Source organism: Lepisosteus platostomus, unplaced genomic scaffold, assembly GCF_059453375.1.
Source record: "Lepisosteus platostomus isolate fLepPlt1 unplaced genomic scaffold, fLepPlt1.hap1 Scaffold_30_H1, whole genome shotgun sequence".
In the NCBI taxonomy this organism is placed as follows: Eukaryota; Metazoa; Chordata; class Actinopteri; order Semionotiformes; family Lepisosteidae; genus Lepisosteus; species Lepisosteus platostomus.
The window spans coordinates 727,010-736,914 of NW_028291658.1; the positions used below are offsets into that span (position 1 = coordinate 727,010).

The 9,905-nt window shown below is 51.0% G+C and overlaps 1 non-coding gene across 1 annotated transcript; it reads left to right on the plus strand.

The window, feature by feature from the left end:
- LOC148634955 (U4 spliceosomal RNA) lies at positions 1 to 142 on the plus strand. The gene has a single exon (XR_015933436.1). It is a non-coding gene; the product is annotated as a U4 spliceosomal RNA (small nuclear RNA).
- The last annotated feature ends 9,763 nt before the right edge of the window (positions 143 to 9,905 follow it).

Consider the following 9,905-nt stretch of genomic DNA (forward strand, 5'->3'; position numbering starts at 1 on the left):
AGCTTTGCGCAGTGGCAGTATCGTAGCCTGTGAGGTTTAGCCGAGGCGCGATTATTGCTAGTTGAAAACTTTTCCCAATACCCCGCTTCCGCCGGTTTGCAATACAATCGGCGAAAGCAATTTTTGACAGTGTTGTCAGAGACTGAGCAAGGTGTTTAAAGACAGATTTGGTCATGGTGACATCATGGTAGAAAGAAACGAGCTTGTTACGTCTCAACAGAAACGCTCTTTAGCTCTTTCAGCGTTATGCAGAGAACAGCGTCTGTCGAGATCACTTTTGAGTCAGCGCGAAACGCCGTGTGCTGTCAGTTTGATTTCATATTGCTCGTAGCGGCGCCCGGCTTTTGTCTGTCAAACGTTAGGTTGCGCTTCTTCATGCTGCATCGTCGGCATGAGTGGAGCTTTTTAAACGTCTGTACTTACTGTATATGGTATATATACAGTATATGGCTGGTCTCGGTACTTTAAAGAAAACATCCACGAAAGATGGTTTCATTATGACCAGTATCGGTCTTGAGATATTTTTAACTTGATTTACAGAAGCGCGAAACGGTATGCCCAGGGCGTTTTAGTTTTCGTTTTGTTTTAATGCAGTGCAGTGGATTGATTAGAGATATCAAGTACATACAAGTCATTTTTTAAATGTTGTAGTTCGTCTTGTAAAAATGTTACAAGTACATAATCTGTCAACAATTACACAGGTTCTGTTTCCATATTGCGAATTTTGGTTACGTAATATTATTTTCTAATTTCACGTTGTGAATATATGATTTGGGCAAACAGAGCCGCAAAGAAGTACATTATGGGTTGTTGTTTTTTTTTTTGCAGTTTTATCTAGAACAAGCGATGCTTAAACCTTTGTCTGATTCTTGTGAAACTATCCACACGACAGTTACCTAGGAGTTGACTTCAGTGATGTCACTGATGGGATGTTTCTAAAAATCCATCCACTGTAAAACGTCTTCTCCACTTGTTCTGCATATGTATTCGCTAATGAAGCTGTGTGTTCTGAGCCTGGATCTCTACATTTCTGTATGAACCAGCTTAGAGGGCTAAAGAAAGCTTGTGTTTAAATTGAGTGTAAGGTAATTTATGCTTCTAAACTCATGGTCAGCATTTATTATTGTACTGTGCTGTAAACTTCTTCTGTGCCTAATTACATTATTTTATAGCTTTATCAAATTTGTACATTGTCGATAATGTTTCTGTAGTTTTCAGCCCTCAGCATGCGACTGTCTGGTGGTGCTGTGGGTTAGGTTCCTGACTTCCATGTCACATGGTCTGTGATTGAATCCCATGGAACTATGACTTTATTTTTTAACAAACATTTCTTTGAAAAAATTAAACGTTTCCCTTGGTCAGAGATTAAATAAAACCTCACTCGCACCAAACAAATTTATATTTCTAAATATCACAACATGATCAAATTTAAGTCTTTTTAATAACAATGAATAGTCACCTATGCGTTACAAAATAAACATTTATATTGATTTGAATCGCGTTTTGATTTAAATCGTAAACGCGTGTTTAAATATATGTGTTTAAAGGCGATATACTGTATAAAAGCGCTGACTCTTATGGAATATGTTCCGCCAGGGATTCAAAAATGTTTATTTTTTTAATCGCGTATCTAAGGAAAATTGCAGTATAACTTTGTTCATGCACATCATTATACAGTATCTCATTTTGTATTTCTATAGAAAAAAATCGTTTGCCCAGCCACTATTGTTGTTATTGTTTTTATCCTGTAAAGCGCTTTGAGGAGCACAGCTTTCTCACCACTTAGATTACTTTTTGACACCATCCTTACACAAAGCAGAAACTGATTGTATTTTCCGATGACATACAAGTGAAAAGATTACAGATTTTAATCGTCTTTTTTCTGAACCAGGGAAAATCTGATCATGTTTCTCTATAACAATAATAAAAAAACTTTATTTTACATATCACCTTTAAAAGTGGCATCTCAAAACAATACAGTAGATGTAAACCACAGATTACAAAGTAAATACCCAGACAAACGCAAACGCGTTTTTAATAAAATGCTTTCATTCATTCAACAGAGTGAGAGTGTAAAACCTGGGTGTAACAGCTGTTCCTTTTTCTGATCACTCGCTCTCTGGATAAATGTCTCGCCTGTCCAGTTCTTTGTTTTCCTAATTTGCCAATTATGCCTGCTGTGATCCACTCCTACCCTCACACCTAAAGAAGACTATTTTAAATTTCTTTGCGCATAAATTTTATTGCACATAAAGGTGATATGTAAAATAATGTTTTTTTTTTATTGTTGTTATAGAGAAACATGATCAGATTTTCCCTGGTTCTTCCTGTGCGTGCAGTAGTTACAAAGTTGAACGTCTTTACACGATCTGCTGCAGTTTTCAGTGGGCGGGCTTTGTCAGATGGCTTGGAAAAACGCACTGTGTTTCGGCTCGGGAAACATCATGAGCAGTGTCCTGCATGTTTTCTGTGTATAGCTGTCTTTTAACGCATACAGAATTCATTCGAAATCATTGATTTCTCCAATTAACAAGGGTCCCTTTTTGAACCTGCCAGAAGCATTCTTTCAATGTAACAGATTTACTCCGGGGAAAGGCAGCATGACATTGAGAGTAGCTCAAGCTTTCAGCACCCGTATCGGACTGCATGTTTGCAGACACCGCTCAGAATCCCCTGTAAGATTCTCTTTCAATTCCGTTTTGCAGTGCTTTAGCTCTTTCAAAAGGCTTCGCTTTCCTAGTCACAATCCAAGGCTCATGACAGCATTTGAAAACATTTTTCTGCTTGGAAGGCAGCTATGCTCACCACTATACCACCAACGCACGCCCACAGGCACCCTGCAGGACACCACCAGAGAATGCTCACGATTTTGGAAGCTGTCTCCGGGACGTGCTGATTCCACACATCCTGAATAAATCATGATATTGTTAGTTGCTGTAGCTAGACGTTCAAATGAGTTTCATGGCCAGATGGACTGTTTCCTCTAGCGGTATAGTATTGCAGTGAGACAGCACGATGCCTGCAAGACTATGTCACGCTAAACGCCACAGATTGTGTTTGTCCGTTCGTGTCAGTCATCCTGCAGCCACGGGAAGTGGGACACAAACATGCTGCAATGCTTTCAAGACGTTAGGATTTGTTTGTGTAACATCCGAGAAGAGTACTTGTGGCTTGAATGTGAACTGTACGTGCCCGCCCCCTTTTCTCTGTAGTGCATGAGTTCCTCCCGGCATGCCATTCGTCATTGTTCTGTCATCTTGTATTTAAAGGGTTGTATTTCTGCTGCTGAAAATAAGCAACGGTTTTCTCACAACGCCCTTTGTTCCCGACGGAGCCCTTGTCTGTCATGAAATTCTTCAAAACCTCAAGCTAGAAGAAGAAGAAGACGACAAATATGAAGCGTTTCCGCAACGACATGCCATGAGACAATCGATAACGATTTCCATAGGATCCCCGCGGTTGCCTGGCAACCGTCAGCTTTGCGCAGTGGCAGTATCGTAGTGTGAGCCTGTGTGAGCCTGTGAGGCTGGTATCGCTCTAGGTTGAGCCTAGGGGGTTAAGGCCAAGCAGCAGCTGAGCTGGGTGGGATCCGGCAGCAACGTTCTCTCTCTCTGCTCTCTCCTCTCCCCTCCCCCTTTCTCTTGCTCTGCCTCCTTGGCCTCTTGGCTGGAAGTGGGTACACGTGGCCTGCCCGCGGTGCTTGCTTTCTTCCTTGAGACTCGGAAGCACTATCCTCTCCCTCTCTCTCTCGCTCTCTGTCTCTCCCTCTCTCTCTGCCTCCTTGGCCTCTTGGCTGGGAGTAGGTACACGTGGCCTGCCCGCGGTGCTTGCTTTCCACCTCGAGACTCGGAAGCGCTATCCGCTCCCTCTCTCTCTCGCTTTCTCTGCCTCCTTGGCCTCTTGGCTGGGAGCAGGTACACGTGGCCTGCCCGCGGTGTTTGCTTTCTTCCTTGAGACCCGGAAGCACTTTCCGCTCTTCTCTCTCTCTCTCCTCCTGCGCCTCCACCTAGCTGGGCTTTGCCCACAAGGACAAAGGCCAGGGCTCCCTCGCTGCTCCTTTAGCTCTTTTTTGCTCTCTCTCTTTCCCTCCTTTTTTTTCCCTCTTTCTCCCTCAGAGATGGCAGACAAGAGGACACTGATCCGGTTCCACATGACAAAGAAGACAGAGTCGATGCCGACTGCAAAGGCCTTCTTTATGACCTTCCTGCGAGGGATCTTGCAGTTGGTGGCCGGAGATCTCTACTGCCTCCAGGACAACAACGCAGAGAGATACATGGAGGCCTACATGGCTACGGACGCATCGTACGAAAAGGCAACGAGACTGATCAGGGAGAAAGGTAAGCACCCTGGTTTCTCTGATTTCAGGCCGGAGCCTATGAGGAAGACGAATCAGAGGACCATTACGGTTTGCACATACAATCCCTACGTACCAGCGGAACGGGTAACAGCGTACCTAAGGAGGTATGTAACCGTGGTGGGAAAACCGACAGAGGTCAGGGACGAAGGCGTCTGGTACGGCAAACGCCAGTACCGAGTCCTCCTGAAAGAGGACCCAGAAGGCGTCGACGGCTTCCAGCACCCCCCGGCTCGCTTCAACATCGGAGCCGACAGGGGGTACCTCTACTACCCCAGGATGCCGGATTTTTGCAGCAAGTGCAGACAGTCCGGCCACAAGACAAACACATGCGACATCGTCAGATGTCACAACTGCAATGAGGACGGGCACCTGGCAAAAACCTGCCGGGCAGCCAAAAAGTGCGACGGATGCGGCGCCGAGGGACACCTCCTTCGCCAATGCAAGGTAAGCAAACCTTCGTTTGCGCAGGTGGTGGAAGCCGGCAGGCAGAAACCGGTCTCCAGACAAAGGGAGAGGGCTGAGAACAAAGAACCCGCACCTCCCCCGCTGAGAACCGAAACTGCCGAGGCCACACCCCCAGCCGCATCGGTGCCACAAGATGGCCGCCAGGAAGAGGGACAAGATGGCCGACCGGAGGAAGGGCCCTGCATAACTCCCAGCAAAAAGGGAAAGCGAAAGCGGGAGAAGAGACCCAGGGCGGATCCACCTTCGGAAGGACATAAAAAGAGAGTGGTAAGGGAAAACCGTTTCCTCGTCCTAGAGGAAACAGAACTTTCTTCCCTCGAGGCCCAGGAACAACCGGAGGAGGCGCTTCAGGAAATGGAAACCCTCCCCCCCGAGGCCCAGGAAACGGAACCCCCCTCCCCCGAGTCCCACGGACAAAAGGAGGAGGCAGCCCAGGAAGAGGTAACCCCCTCCCCCGAGGCCCAGGGACAACAGGAAGGGGCAGCACAGGAAGTCGGAACCCCCTCCCCCGAGGCCCAGGAACAACAGGTAGAGGCAGCCCAGGAATTGGAGCCCCCCTCCCCCGAGGCCCAGGAGAAATTGGAGGCCCCCGAAACTCCCGGAAAAAGGGAAGAAAGGAGCCTTCCCGAAGCGGTGGCGGAGAGTATCCTCGAGGACGACGAGGATTATTTCGAAGCCGCTCTGGAGCCCGGACTGATGGTAGGGCTGGACCTGTCCAGCATGTTTACTTATTAGTCCCCAGCGAAACCTGGAAGGAGCCCAGCATATTCCCCCCAGGACCCGAATGAGAGGAGTTACATCTAGGCTAAACAGTGCCAAGATGTAGACTCCCAAGTTTCTACTGTAAGTACAGAGAGGAGGTTTAACTTTCACTAGTTTTAATCATTACTGTGAAACTAACCTTCCTAACAACCAACGTGAGAGGGCTGAGAGACCCGGTGAAAAGACGGGGAGTCTTTCATGATCTGGCCTCAAAGTCTTTCTCAGTTTGTTTCTTACAGGAGGTCCACCTGAAGGATGAAAGCGACAAGCTGACATTCACCAGGGAATGGACGAAGGGAGAATCATGCTGGAGCGTAGGAGGGGTCCACTCTTCCGGAGTGGGAATCCTCCTCGGAAACCCAGAGATGACGCTGGTTTCCTCCTTCTCGGTGGTGCAGGGCTGGATCCTGGTCGCAGACATCGACTGGAGGGGGCAGAAGTTGAGAGCGATTAACGTCTATGCTCCGACGGAACCCTTTTTTCGGAAGGAAGTGTTTGCTGACCTGGCCAGCTGCTGCACCACCAACAGACAGGTGGTGCTCGGCGGGGACTTCAACGTCGACCGGGAGAAGGGGAGCGACGCTAGCTCGGCAGAGCTGGAGTCGCTACTCAAGCAGTTCTCCCTGGTAGACGGCTTCAGACGGTGCCGCCCTAACGACGCCGGAACGACCTGGAAAAACTCCCGGGGAGTGTGCAGCCGCCTGGACTACATCTTCCTGCACACGACCTGCTCCCTGGAGTCGGCGACGGTGTCCCCGGCGTGGTATTCCGACCACGAGCGCTTGACGGTGGTGGCTAACACCAGCCTGCCGGCATTCGGTCGTGGGTACTGGAAGCTGAACCGGGAGATACTGGAGGAAGACGACTTCAGGGCACTGTTCCGGAAAGACTACGCGAGCTGGGGCGATCTGAGAGACGGCTACAGCTCCGTGGTGGAATGGTGGGAGTCGGTGAAGGACAGGACCCGAACCCTGGCGCAGACGTACTGCAGACGGAAGGCGTCCAGGGAGAGGAAGGAAGCTGCACGACTCCAGAGGTACCTCGAGGAGGAGTACAGCTCGGCTAACGGGGGAGGAGCCTTCAATTCAGCCCTGGCACGGGACCTGAAGGAGAGGCTCCGCAGACTGCACACGGAGAAAGCCAGGGCTTTCCTGGTCAAGGCACAAAGGGAGCATTATGAAAATAATGAAACCTGTTCCTCCTATTTCTTCAACCAGGTCCGGGGAGCCCAGAAAAAGAGGGTGATCCACAGCCTGAGACGGGGAGATGGAGAGGAAGTGCTGGACGAGAGCGACAAAGTAGAGGCGGCCACTGCTTTCTACACGGAGCTCTTTTCAGAAAAGCAGACAGAGGTGGAGGCAGGCGACGCTTTTCTGGAGGGGCTAACGGCACGAGTACCGGAGGAGGTGAGGGAGGACTTGGAGGGTCCGATCACGGCCGAGGAGCTGAAGGCGGCGCTCTTGTCCATGGAGAATGTCAAGGTGCCGGGGCCGGACGGACTCCCCAAGGAATTCTACACCTGCTTCTGGGACACCCTGGCGGCAGATCTGGTGGAAGTGGCGCAGGAGATCTTCCGCCGGGGGAAACTCGGAGACACCATGAGGGAGGGTGTCATCTCCCTGCTCTTCAAGGGAGGAGACGCCGCCGACCTCAAAAACTGGAGGCCGATCACGATGCTCTGCGTGGACGTAAAGATCCTGTCCAAGCTCCTGACCGGCAGACTGAGAACCGCCCTCCCCCACATCATCCACAGCGACCAGACGTGTGGGGTGGAGGGGCGATCCGTCAGCTGGAACTTCCAGCTGACCAGAGACGCCATCGCCTGGGCCGAGGACCGGAACGTGCCCATGATGGTGGTCAGCCTGGACCAGGAGAAAGCCTTCGACAGAGTGAACCACAGCTATCTGTTCAGGGTGCTGGAACGCTTCGGTTTCGGAGAGAGTTTCAGCCGCTGGATTCAGATTCTGTACTCTGACGTGGGCAGCAGAGTGAACGTGAACGGAAACCTGGGGTATTTCATTCCCCAGGAATCCGGAGTACGACAGGGCTGCCCCCTTTCACCCCTTCTCTATGTTCTCTTCACAGAGCCCTTAGCAGAGGCGGTGAGACGGGACCCCGTCATCGACGGCCTGGAGATACCGGGAGGCGCGGGGGAAACCCTGAAGATCTCCCAGTACGCCGACGACACGACGCTGTTCCTGAGGTCGAACAGGGGGTTGAGGAGGGCCCTGCAGGTCATGGAGCAATACTCCAGAGCCTCGGGGTCGAAGCTCAACCACCGAAAGAGCAAACTGAAGTTCTTCGGGCCCTGGAAGCACAGGACGACGGCGCCGGAGGGTCTCGAGCTCTGCACGGAGCCCCTCAGAATACTTGGGGTTTCCTTCCAGAGCCGGGACAACGAGACCAACAACTGGACTGAGAGGATCGCCAAGGTGAACGCGAAGCTGGGTCTGTGGAAAACGCGGTCGCTGTCCTACACGGGGAAAGTGATGGTGTTGAAAGCAGACGTCCTGCCGGCTTTGGTTTACCTGGCGGTGGTGTACCCGCTGCCGGCCAGACTCAGACGAGCGCTGCAAGGGATGATCTTCGGCTTCGTCTGGGGCGGCAGGTACGAGTGCATCACGAGGAACCGGATGTGTCAGCCGGTCGAGGAAGGGGGTCGAGATGTCCCACATTTCCCCCTGAAACTCGACTGCATCTTCTTCTGCAACCTCTGTCGGGCGCTGCGGGAGCCCATCGGCCACAAGTACCAGTACTTTGTCAGGCTGTGGCTCTCCATCCCGATGAGGCACTTGGTCCAGTGGTCAAACACTGGGCCCAAGGCAGAGAGGCGACCGGAGTTCTACACCCACGCTGTCAAGTGGAGCAGGAGGTACGAGGCCACGAGACAGCCAGAGCTCTGCACCAACCACAGAGCTCTGTACAAAGAGGTGAGGGGGCATCTGGTCGAAAGAACTGGACAACGAACTGAAGGACCTCAACTGGATGGCCGTACACAAGAGACTGGCTACCAGAGAGGTCCTCTACAGACACTCGATCTCCAGGAATCCGCATTGCCCCCGGGACACGTGTTTCGTCGAGGAGACTCAGGAGCACGTTTTCTGGAGCTGCCCCTTCGCCAAGGCGGTGTGGGGCAGAATGGACAACATAATGCAACTCCTGGAAACGAATGCGGTGCTCAGCTACCAGTACATTCTGCTGGGGCTGGCACCTACCGGACTGGACAGGGGGACGCAGTTCCTGATGTGGCTGCTGCTGTCCCTCACAAAGAAAGGCCTGTGGGACGCGAGGAACAATCTCATCCGGCACAACAACAAGTGGGGAGCGAGGGAGCTGGAAGAGAGGATCCTGGCGGACCTCAGGAGGAGGATGAAGCGCGACGTTGCTAAATGGGGTTTCCCCACGGCAAAGGAGCTCTGGAAAGGCCTATGGACCCTGTACAGGGATTAATGGTTTACAGCAAGCGGTAGGGTTTGGAGGGACTCTCATAATAGCGCAAATCCGCCCACCCTTGCAAGGATTGATAACGGACAATCACCGCCGTTCCGCCGATGTTTTAATTTTGTGGAGTGTTATCGTGTGAGATGTTTCCTTTTGAGATGTGTTTTTTTTCGGAATAAAGTACATTTTATAAGAAAAAAAAAAGATTGTACCATAAAGATTTCCATGGAGAGGACTATGGTTTCCTGCAGGACTATGCCGGTAGGAGGACCAGGTTCCACAACTTCAAGGGGCTGTGTCGAGGCGATCCACAGTACTGTCAGGACCAGCCGTGGCAGTTTTAGGATTCCCATTCTGGAACATAGATGAGGCACATGGTACAGTTCCACTATAATTTTGAATATATTTTCCTAGCAGGACCTACAGTACAGTACCTAACTACCTGCAGCTACAAAGGGGCACCCCCCTCTTTGATCGGGTTTGGACGTTTAACCCTATTCTGTGTTCTCCGGCGCCATTTGAGGTGGGCGATACAACCGGAGGTGGTTGCGATGCACCCACTTGTAGACCAGAGATTGCCTTCCCTTCTCAATCTGAATTCGATAAGCTACCGGTGATACCTTATCGACAATCTCGTGGGGTCCTGTCCAACTGGGTAAGAACTTCCGGGCCACCCCTGTGGGTTTGGCAAATTGGAAGTACAGGACCTTGTCTCCTACTTGGAGTTCCTGGTTAACTGCCTTTCGGTCATAGTATGCTTTCCTACCCTCTGCACTCCTTCCCAGATTGTTCTGGGCAAAAGCAAAGGTTGCCTGCAGATGTGCTCGCAGGTCTGACACATACTGATGGGCCGTAGCAGCCCCCGTCGTGCTCAGGTCCT